At 38.5% G+C, this 11,313-nt stretch overlaps 1 protein-coding gene across 11 annotated transcripts in view; it reads left to right on the top strand.

Moving 5' to 3' along the window:
* LOC135966153 (uncharacterized) overlaps positions 1-11,313 on the top strand; it is a 133,482-nt gene that overhangs the window by 1,615 nt on the left and 120,554 nt on the right. For 2 of the 11 annotated variants that reach the window (XR_010579266.2, XM_074006237.1), the window contains exon 3: positions 9,162-9,731. The exons of 8 other annotated variants lie outside the window; for them this stretch is intronic. The gene's annotated coding sequence lies outside the window, so the exon portion shown is untranslated. One more of the 11 variants, XR_012419965.1, reaches the window with a different exon arrangement.

Genomic DNA, 11,313 nt, shown 5'->3' with positions numbered 1-11,313 from the left:
TCAGTCATTCAACATATATCAAGCCTCAGCAGCTATTCGTAGCACAGCCATTAAGAACTGGAATAATAAAACCTTAAGACTATTTGGCAACTTACTCCTGAAAGGTAATATACGGATAATTTCATCTGTAACACGCAGATGAGGAAATTGACCTCACAGATTTAATGTAAATTCAGAGTTTACACCAATTTAACCGCGACAAATAATAAGCTGTCAATATATATTTAATAAGGTACTTGAAAAAAGCTGAATAAATCCACGTCCTACCTTCTGCTCCAGTTGCCTCTGCCAGCTGGTGAAAGCTTAAGGAACTGAGCCCTCTTAGCCTCCAGGATGAGAGGTATAGAGAAACAGATCACCCAATCAACATTATTCCCAACTTGACGAGCCCGCATGGCCCTTTGAGAATGGACTGGATGGTACTAAACACAGGGCCAAAGGGTCTGGGATCTATACCCAAAGACTGTCTGGAATACAGGATTATTTGGCCCCTAGGGTTCAGACAGATGAGGTATAAATTCTGGCTCTGTTCTTTATTAACCAGGTTAACTTGGGACAGAGATTCAATGTCCCAGAGTCGGTTTCCTTCTTTATGAGAGGTTCTCAAAGGTGACATGAAAAATAGATGAGATTATCATGTGTAACTCCAGTGTCCGGTCCACTTAAAGCTCCTTCGTTTTGTTTGTTTTTTAAGTTATTGCCTGTTCCCTCAAACAGTTTACCAAATTTTTTCCAGGAATGAATCTGTAATGTTGATGTCTACCTTACATCAGTAGGGTAACTATCAAGTGTAATTCATCTTTGTATCTTCACTGGTTAGTACAGTATGTAGCATAGAGTTTGGACATAATACATTTTTACAGAATGAAAACAGACCAAATTCTTCCAAACTCAATTACTTAACTGCACATTTGCTATCAATTATGAAACTTCCCTGAATTCTTACTTTCTTGTTTCATCCACAGAAAACACAAAGAAATTATTTGAAAAAATGGCAAATTATGGAATTTTGAGCTTTTCTATGTAATTCATCAATATTTTAAAAATTACAAACTCTTAAATGTTAGATTCATATTTTAGTTTGACTTCAATATGGAGCATACAGCGATGTTATATAAATGCAGATGCTTTTAAAATGCTGGTCTAATTCTGAGAATGATTAAATTATTTCTTAATTTGAAAGGTTATGCTCTTAATTACAATTAAATTATAAGAATGATTTATTCTGGTGAGGACTGACCATTGACTTTCTTATTCAGCAAAATGTTTATCATTGCCATTACCTTTCAGAATTACATTACAGGAAAAAAGAGATTAAACTCTTCAAACCGATCCAAAAGTAAAGCCTTTTAAAAAAATTCATCCTTGGAAATAATTCATAACTAACAGGTGTGGTCTCCAACCTCTGGAAGACCCTAAAATAATTACAGATGCACCCTGGGATTTCCTAGAATTTGTGCTGGACTGGCTCCCAAAACTACATATCATTGTCATCCAAAAAAAGCAGTGAGCAGCTGGAAGTTCTTGGTACTGGGCTAAATAAATCTAAAGAAAATTAGAACAAACATGATCTATGTTGTTTTCATAATCATAACTAGGAAGCAACTTGGATACAGATACACATAAATTTATCCATTCCGTCATTCACTAATTCATACACTCATATTTGCTAAGCAAAGACTTTGTCAAGTACACCATTATGAGTATCCAATGTTGACCAGAATGGAGCTGGTCATAAGGTCTTTTGATGTGATGTTAAATTATTTTTCACTATCAACATTTCTGTTGTAAGACAATATCATCATTTATTAAGTTTAAGTCAACAAAGAATTATAATCTAATTGCTGACAGCAATCATTTTTAAGCAATTATTGATTTGATCATAAAAACAAATGCCACTCTGTTCCTAGCATGGAGGAAGTTAAAGCTTTCACAACTGTTGGAAGGGCTGAAGGAGGGAAAGTCAGAGAAGCTCCGTTGAAGATCTCAGACTCCAGTCCCCAAGACAGTGGTTCTCAGGAGTTCTCCTGAAGCCACTGGAGCCACAAGATCTTTCGGAAGTTCTCAGCAATTCAGGGCTGGATTCAGGTTTTGTGACACTTAAAACTCATACAATTTAGAGAGCCCTTTTTGAGATAAAGTTATGAATACTAAATTGCTATGAATACTAAATTGCTAGGACTGCTCCTAGAGTCTTAGAAAGGATCGGCACAAGATAGGAGCCCTGAAATTTAAACTTCATTAGCTTTACTTCTGTACCTGCTATCTCAGTCAGCACCACAGATGCAGTAAGTCCTCAAGAAGTTCATCTGGAAGCAGCTTCGATGCCCATGCATCTTTCTGTAACTGACTCTGGAATATAATGGTCTCCTCCTCTTCTTCCTTCTAAACTTTGAGCGAAAGCCTCTCATTTGCAGATTCCAACTTGGAAATACACAGGCCAGGAGGGAGATTCTGGGAAATGTAGTCTCTGCGTTTGAAGAAGCTAAGGTTGATGCTAAATTGAGAAGAGACTAGCATATCACCCTAAGGAAGAAAATGCAATTAATTGACTAAGGAGATTGAGGAGAATTCAAGTTATTCAAGGGACTGGAGCTTAAAGTAAGGAAGCATTGTATATTAGCATATTTGAAACTGGAAAACAGTGAAGTATTAATCTAAATTAATACAAAAAAGAACATGAGGGAAATGATCAGTTTGGAACAGAAAAGTTCAAGAATAAGAGAGTAAAGGTATTTCAGGATGTCTCCAGCAATGTTCACGGGGAGAGTGGACCTTGGTTATCATGCTCTGTTTGGCACTCAGTAATAGTGCATTCAGCACATTTATTAATCATTCCAATTCAGTGTTGTGAACATCATGCAAAACAGGACAGGAATGCCCCTGTATTGATGAATTTATGGTATAGACCCACACTGTCCCAATGGAAATATAATTTGAGTCCCAAGTGTGAACCAAATATTTAATTTTAAATTTTCAAGCAGCCACAATAAAACAGTGAAAAACAGATGAAATTAATTTTAATAGATTTTACCTAACCCAATCAATATAAAATATATATTATTTCCACATTTAATCAAGAGTAAAACTATGAATGATGTATTCTACATTCCTCTTTTTTTTGGTGCTGTCTTCAAAGTGTGTATCTTACACTTTTAAGACATCTTAATTTGAACTTACATTTAAAGAGTTCAGTGTGGCTGATGACTACCATATTGAGTAGCACAAGCCTTCTAGACAATTAGAAATTTAGCCTGAATAATTCTTCAAGATTCCGGCCGGGCGCGGTGGCTCAAGCCTGTAATCCCAGCACTTTGGGAGGCCGAGACGGGCGGATCACGAGGTCAGGAGATCCAGACCATCCTGGTTAACACGGTGAAACCCCGTCTCTACTAAAAAATACAAAAAACTAGCCGGCGGAGGTGACGGACGCCTGTAGTCCCAGCTACTCGGGAGGCGGAGGCAGGAGAATGGCGTGAACCCGGGAGGCGGAGCTTGCAGTGAGCTGAGATCCGGCCACTGCACTCCAGCCTGGGTGACAGCGCGAGACTCCGTCTCAAAAAAAAAAAAAAAAAAAAATTCTTAAAGATTCCATTGGGAAAAAGTCCCGGTCCTGAAAGGTGGACCATACATTAGTCTGTGGTTACCCATCAGGATAATGCTACCTGTTGGGCTGGTTTGAGCTTCCTTTGTGACATATAATAGCCAAAGAATTGGATATTATATCCAAACATGTAATTGGATATTATATCCAAACATATAATATCCAAACATGAACCATAATGCTGTAATTCTGAATAACTCTATAATGATGTCACTGATAATCTCTAGGGTATGTAAACAAAGTGAATTTACAATATCCATTCCATGTCACCACTGCCTTTATAGACTATGCTTCTTATTTAACTTTCACATATATTGGCCTACCATAGTGAAGATGTATTATAGGATTTCTTCCTTTTCATTAAGAGAACTAAGAATATGGTGGGGAATTGGCTGTGACTTTACTCTCCCCTATGGGAAGCTGGATTTAGAGTTCAGAAAATGTTGCACCTGTAGACCTGAAATTATTAAGCAGGAGAAAAAAAAAAAAGCAATTACTGAGAAGTTTTAAAAAACCTGATTATTTCAACATATATTGATTTTATATAAAAGTTCCAGCTTCTAAGTGACGTTGTTGCATTTGTTTTGCTTTTACTTATTTTCTCAACTATGTAGATGTGTTCATAGTGTTTATTTAAAGACTAGCAGATGGATACAGTTTTGGTGAAGAACTTGAAAAGATTATCCGATAAATTCAAACTAGAAAGAAATTTATCCATCTCAACCCCACTCATTTTAGAAACAAGGAATTGCAGTTCAGAGATTAACCGACTTTCTCAAACTAATTTATGTATTTGGTGGCGAAGCTAGAACCAAAACCCGAGTCTCCTCAAACCCAATTCAGCGCCCTTGCCACCATAAAATTCTGATTGACAAAATGTCCATGCTCTATCATTGAGTCCCCTCAAAAACAGAGCAAGGCAGCACTTTGGGAGGCCAAGGCGGGTGGATCGCTTGAGCCCAGGAGTTTAGGACCAGCCTGGACAACATAGCAAAACCCCGTTTCTACAAAACCAACCAAACAAACAAAAACTAACAAAAATTAGCTGTGCTGGACATGATGGCACATGCCTGTAGTTCCAGCTACTCAGGGCTACTCAGGAGACTGAGGTGGGAGGATCACTTGAGCCTGGGAGGTTGAGGCTAGAGTGAACTGTGATCATGCCACTGTGCTCTAGCCTGGGTGACAGAGTGAGATCCTGTCTTAAGAAAACAAAGAAAAGAAAGAAAGCAAGGCTGTCTGGCCACAGAAGATAATGTTCAGATCTTTCCAATTAGGTCCTCTGGAGAGGAAACCAAACAGCTGTGTGCAATTTTATTTGAAGCATTTTGAAACTTTCTGAAGCAATGAATAAAATATATTCTCTTCTTCCTAAAAAAGCTTTATTCTGTCTCTTTTTGCAATACTATTTTTCTCTTTTTTTTTCTGTTTTAATCCACTTTCTTTATTCTTTTTATTCCACTTTCTTTTTTCTTTATTCTTTATTCTTTTTAATCCACTTTCTTTATTCTTTATTCTTTCTTTATCACCTCACTTTATGTCCGTACTTGTTTAGGAATTAAATCTCAGAGACTATCAAATCTAGATTATTGTCTAGAAGATATAGAGTCTTTTATTTCTTGGTAGATAAGATAATTCTTAAAAATGCACTCTCAAACAGCAAACAGGAAAATGCACTCTCAAACAGCAAATAGGGAGGAAAATCATCCAATGTGTCTCTTCTTCAGTTTTTGCCCTTCAAAATTCTTCCTTCTCTTCTCTTTAAATTGAACTCTTCCTTTTAGTCAGATTTTCATTTGATCTCTTTAGCATCCCTAGTGGCTCACCATAATGATCTATTTCATACTCATTTTTTGGAGACATGTTTAATTGGATTTTGATGTTCCTTTAACATGGAAACTTTGGAGTAGAAACTGAGAATGAGAAAATTTGGGAGAAAGAAAACTGGCTCCTAAGAAAATTCCAAGAGAGAAAGATTTGTTAAAATTCCAATCCGAGTTTTAACTTCCAAATGAATATATATATATATATATATTCAAAAAATAAATACACGTGCTCGTGCGCACGCGCGCGCACACACACGACCACAAAATAGTAGTATTTGTTAATGTAGATCTGAATATGTATTTATTTTGACATTATGGAGTAAATATAAACAAGAAGTATAATATCTGCTTCTCCAAGGATTTAGATCTCCAGAAATCTTACTGCACTGTGAGCAAAATATTTCTAGTTTTTTATTTCCTTTTATTCTGCTTTTGCCAAATCCCTTGCATCCATCACTATTGGTCTTTTAGTAAGCATGGGATGGTAGGGAGCAGAATTTAAGCACAGACGAGTATTATGACGGGATACCTATTAGTTTGTTTGGGGTGCTACAGAAAAATACCATAGACTGGGTAGTTTCTAAACAACAGAAATGTATTGCTTACAGTTTTGGAGGCGGGGAAATCGGAGATCATGGCACCATCAGATTTGGTGTCTGGTGAGGGCCTGTTCTTCATAGATGTTGCCTTCAGTGGGTCCTTACATGGTGGAAGGACAAAAAGGCTAACAAGCTCCCTCGGGTCTCTTTTATTAGGTTGCTAATCCTATTGGTGAGGGCCTGTGCTCATGACCTAAATGTCGCCAAAAGGCCCCATCTCCTAATGCCATCACCTTGGTGATTAGGCTTCAACGTGTGAATTGTGGAGAGACACAAACGTTCAGACCATGGAACCCATGTGTTGACTAGCACGTATTTTACTACCATTTCCAATTACAGACCAGCTTGTTGCCAATTTCCAGAAACACATCAACCTAGTGATATTTTACTTTAAATCATAAAATATGTATTTTAAAATAGTTTTAGTAAAATAATTTTTATTCTATTGGTATTCTTTTTTTGCAGCCTACACTGATTTGCAACATTAACTCTCAAGCCAGCTTTTTCTTCTCTTTGACTTTTTATTACATTTAAGATGAAAAAGAGTAATCAATAATAGAATGGTCTTATTGATAAAGACAGATCAATTTTAGAGTTTTTCAAGATAAATGTTTTAGCGTTTAAAGCTATACCACTCTAGAAGTACCCACAGTGAAATTTTACATGAAAAATTAAGAAACAAAACTAGGAGTCTTGAAATATCAAAGGGATAAACTTAAATTCAAGTAGGTTAATTTGTAAAAACAAGATTGCAAGAATCAACTGGAATGGTTTGGTTTGTTTTCTGAGGGGGTTACTTTTTTTCTTGTTGGTGAGTTGAGTGATGATTTATATACATTTATTATTATTATTTTGGGGGCCATCCTAAAAAAGACCCACTAAGCTAAACACCTGTATTTTAGAATAGAAGGCAATATTAAAAAGTATGTTCCAGTAAAGACATATACTGTTTGACTGTGGCTACTCCCATTCTCCTGTATGTCGATCTCATGAATTTCTTTTCAAATTCAGGATTCATAACCTATAACTACTATGAAATATAAAATATTTCCCTAAAATATGGAAGCTGACATCTAAAAGGACCCATTACACATACTGGGGCCTAAGAAAATAGAAGAATGCCATTTTATTTGAATTGCACTGATGTGTATAACTAGCTATTTTAATGTATCTAATAAGTGTAAAACAGAAGAACACAAGTTAAATTGTACCAAGAAGGAACTTGGTTTGGTAGCATGAAAATGTGAGGGGTGAGAAATTCCATCATGTGACAAAATGACTTTGAGGTGTCCCTTTGAAGTAACTACAATCTCTGTGGGCAGGGAGTTGGTTAATGGTTGGATGTAGTCTGGGCTGTTTGTGAAAAGGTCATTAAAATATACTCAATTAGGACTTGACTGTCCGGATTTGACAGGAGTAGGAATCTGCTGTGGAGGGTTCTCCACACTCCATTCCATCGCTCAACCCTTCTTTATAGATTAGGAAATAAGATTCACTATGAATACTCAACAGGTATAACTGGGCACACCTTATCCTTGGTTTCTGATCTCGGTATATCCTGGTCCTTCAAGATTAGTTGGCACTTTCCTGACCTTCATTATGGCTGAAACTCTTAAGCAAGCTGTACATACCTGCAGAAATAGGCCACAGTACTCTTTGAGTTAGAAGTCTGTCGAGAAAATGCTGGATTGGGGTTACTGAAGCCTTTTGCTCCGGATGGGGACCAGCCCCTGTTGAGAGTAAATTTGGTAATCAGAGGATCCCTCTCGTTTCCTGCAAACAAAAACTGGAAAGAAGAGACAAAAATATCTTATGAGTAGAGACTCTTATAATTTCATTTGACCTTAACTCTCAGTCCAGTTCATTTTTCTTTTTTACTTTTCTATTTTCTTTACAGACAGGGTCTCGCTCTGTCACCCAGGCTGAAGTGCAGTGGCACCACCATAACTCGCTGCAAACTGTATTTTCCAGGCTTAAGAGATCCTGCCTCTCCTGCCTCAGCCTCCCGAGTAGCTGGGAATACAGCTCTGTTGCTATTGTTCCTCAAACTCCTGGCCTCAAGTGATCTTCCTACCTCACCTGCCTCAGCCTCCCGAGTAGCTGGGAATACAGCTCTGTTGCTATTGTTCCTCAAACTCCTGGCCTCAAGTGATCTTCCTACCTCACCTGCCTCAGCCTCCCGAGTAGCTGGGAATACAGCTCTGTTGCTATTGTTCCTCAAACTCCTGGCCTCAAGTGATCTTCCTACCTCACCTGCCTCAGCCTCCCAAACTGCTGGCATTACAGGCTTGAGCCACCACACTTGGCCAGTTCATTTTTTTAATCCATTAACTTCTTAGGCCTTTCTCTGGTTTGCTGTATTCTGTGGTTTTGAGGGTGGGATAATTACTTGAATATGAACAGGAAGCACTCTTCATCTGGTACTTACCATGGTCTACATACTAAACAGGGACGTTGTATTTATTATTTCTAACCTTTACACCAGCTCAGTAAGTTTGGTGTTATTGCAATTTTATAGGTAAGGAAACCAAAACTCTGAACGGTTACTCAATTTGCTTATGATCATAAAGATAGTAGGTCATAAAATAGGGATTCAAACTGAGATTCATCAGGGTCCAAAGTCAGGACCATCTCCTCAGCTCTACGCTGACATTCATTCCTCTTGTCCTTATCCATGCAGATTATGTGAGACTATCAGCTCTGGACAGTAATTAAGTACACGTTCAGAGAGGCAAGTTTGTTTAAATATTATAGGGGAAGTTACATCATTATATGCTTACCTTAATCCTCCTGCCTCCCTCCATCTCTGTCAAGCTCTGAGGCTCAGAAATACGGAGGCAAAGAGTGGAGGGGAAAGGATGTATGTGCAGTCAGACAAGTGACAAGGCTATGACTGTTTTTCCATTTTTATATACATTGATATTTTATGTGTATATTTTTTTCTTGTTTCTATCTTATATACAAGCTAGAATTAACATCAATTTCCCCTCTGCTATGCTACCCCAACTCCATTTAAAATTCCAACTTGATTATGTAAATTAAATTGCATGTTATTCATATTGCAATAGAAGAGTCAGAGAGAATTCTGACTAACTGGATTTGTTTCGGTGATTTTCTTTTTCCTTATTCTAGAAAGCTAAGTTTTTGGCATTTGGTAGTTTGCAAGACTGAAAGCAGAAGCGGCTTCCAGAAGAACCCCCTCCCCCGCCCTCTTAATTTTGTGAGAATCCAAGCCCACTGAAGAAATTATGCCAGGAAATTCAGAGCGGAAGGGGAAAAGAGTTAGTGTCTGAAAGAAGATACGCAAAAGCAGAATTCAAGTTAAGGAGAATCTCAAGCCTGGGGAAAAAACAATAAGCTCATCTATGTAACTGGGACTGTGGCTGTTCCCTCTTGTGTTCTCTGGAAGGACTTCGAAACGTGGAGGATATCTTCATAGTAGGCACATTTGAGTAGCACCGTGTTCCTCAAGGTTCTCAATTCTAGCAAAGATTCCCATGAACACTGTGGTGCAGAGCCACAGAACCACTGGACTTGGGCATTCCTGCAAGTTGGACAGTGTTCATCTCATCAGTAAGTGTGGTCAGAATCTAGATTAAAGACTAAACAGCATGCTCTATTGAAGATGGGATGGGTGTGAAGAGGAGGGGATGGATTTGGGATGGATTCCCCCAAATAAAATTAATTTTAAGTGAAAGAAAATAATGTAGGCTGATTTTTTTTTTTTTTTTGTCTTCACATCCATTCTTTACCTTTTTTCCTCCCTGCTCTATGCCCCAGAGAATTAACCACTTTGAATAGCTTCTACAGACTTCTTTGCTCTGGCTTCCAGTTGGGTCCAGTCATTGGAGGGCACTGCAGAAGAAGAGAATGGAATGAATTGGGATATGTATTTCCAAGGATCCCTCCCTATAGTTTGATAGAGTCCCTTTCCTGAAGGCAGCAAATCCTGTCTGGGGCCCCTGTCTAGTCTGGGTTGGGTTCTGGAAACGATTTCCTCTCTTTGCACTCTCAAACCCTAGGATCTTTAAGCTTCCCTGTTGTTAGCCCTGAGGGTGCTTCATCATTCCTGGTTGATCTCCCCTAATCCTCCCTACACATTTTAGTGTATTTTTTTTGTTAAAACTCTCAATTAATTGCCTTTTATCATGCTTTTTCCTGCTGGGGCCCTGACTGATACATTATATGACTTTTTTTCACCACACACGGATATGTGGGCTATGATTCATATCTCTTCTATGTGCCTTCCCCCCGGCTCCCCTGCCACTGGAATTACCAAAGTATTTGTGTGGTCCATATCAGAGCCATGGGTAGATTACAACTCTTAGCACTGAAGCCAAATCATTTTGAAATTTTAGCACTAAAAGTCCCACATCCTGGGAAATGCCTTAGTCCCAGACAAACTGGATGACTGGTCAGCCTAGCTGTGACTCTGGTGTAGATTTGGGTGTGCACTTTCACAAGTCCCCAGTGATATGTGACTAGAGTACTATGGTGAGACTATCTGAAAGTTACTACACAATTACACATATAAGATTGTCCAGCAGAAGATAAATTAAATTAGGGTAAATACAATCCATTTTAGTGTTTAGCAATTACCTGGAGAATACTTTTTGGGGGGCATGACTATAAGACCATCATTTCAGAATGGATTGTTAAAAATTAAACTTCTGCTTGAAGATGGTGGAGTCATGTTGTCAGAATCCTGGGCACAAGGCAAACATCATTTCCCCAAACCTGGACATGCCATCTGACACATGGTTTAACATGATGGGACAGATGATAGAACCTGGAAAAGGCCACTTAGATTAAGCTGGAGATGATTACCTACCAGAAATTCAGAGTGTTTTTAGGAGACACAATTTCCATCCCAAGAGAAAAGACATTTCTGTCTTAAGGCTCAATAATGAGGTGGCAGGTAGCTGAGAAAGGAAGATGACCTCTGGAACGCCTGAGGGTGTCAACCTCAGGAAGCCACTAGTGCTCTCAAGTCATGTGTTTCTGAGACTAGTTCAAGGTACTTGACAGATGGTTCTGGGTGCTTAAAACCAAAGAAGATTGTAGGTAGACATCCCAAATGTTGCCAGAAAGCTCGGGAAAGCTGACTATATTCATAGTAAGGTTAACTGGCCCATTCAGCCCTGGTATGGGCAGGAGCAAAGCTGAGTATCCTTCTCTCTGCAAAGCCTAATCTGACTATACCCAATCCCTTTGCCAAACTTCTCTCAACTGGTGGAGCTGGTAAAAGAAACTGTTTCCTTCCATAGCAGGAGACAAGGTGCAG

Source organism: Macaca fascicularis, chromosome 11, assembly GCF_037993035.2.
Source record: "Macaca fascicularis isolate 582-1 chromosome 11, T2T-MFA8v1.1".
Classification (NCBI taxonomy): Eukaryota; Metazoa; Chordata; class Mammalia; order Primates; family Cercopithecidae; genus Macaca; species Macaca fascicularis.
This window is presented reverse-complemented; position numbering and strand designations above follow the sequence as displayed.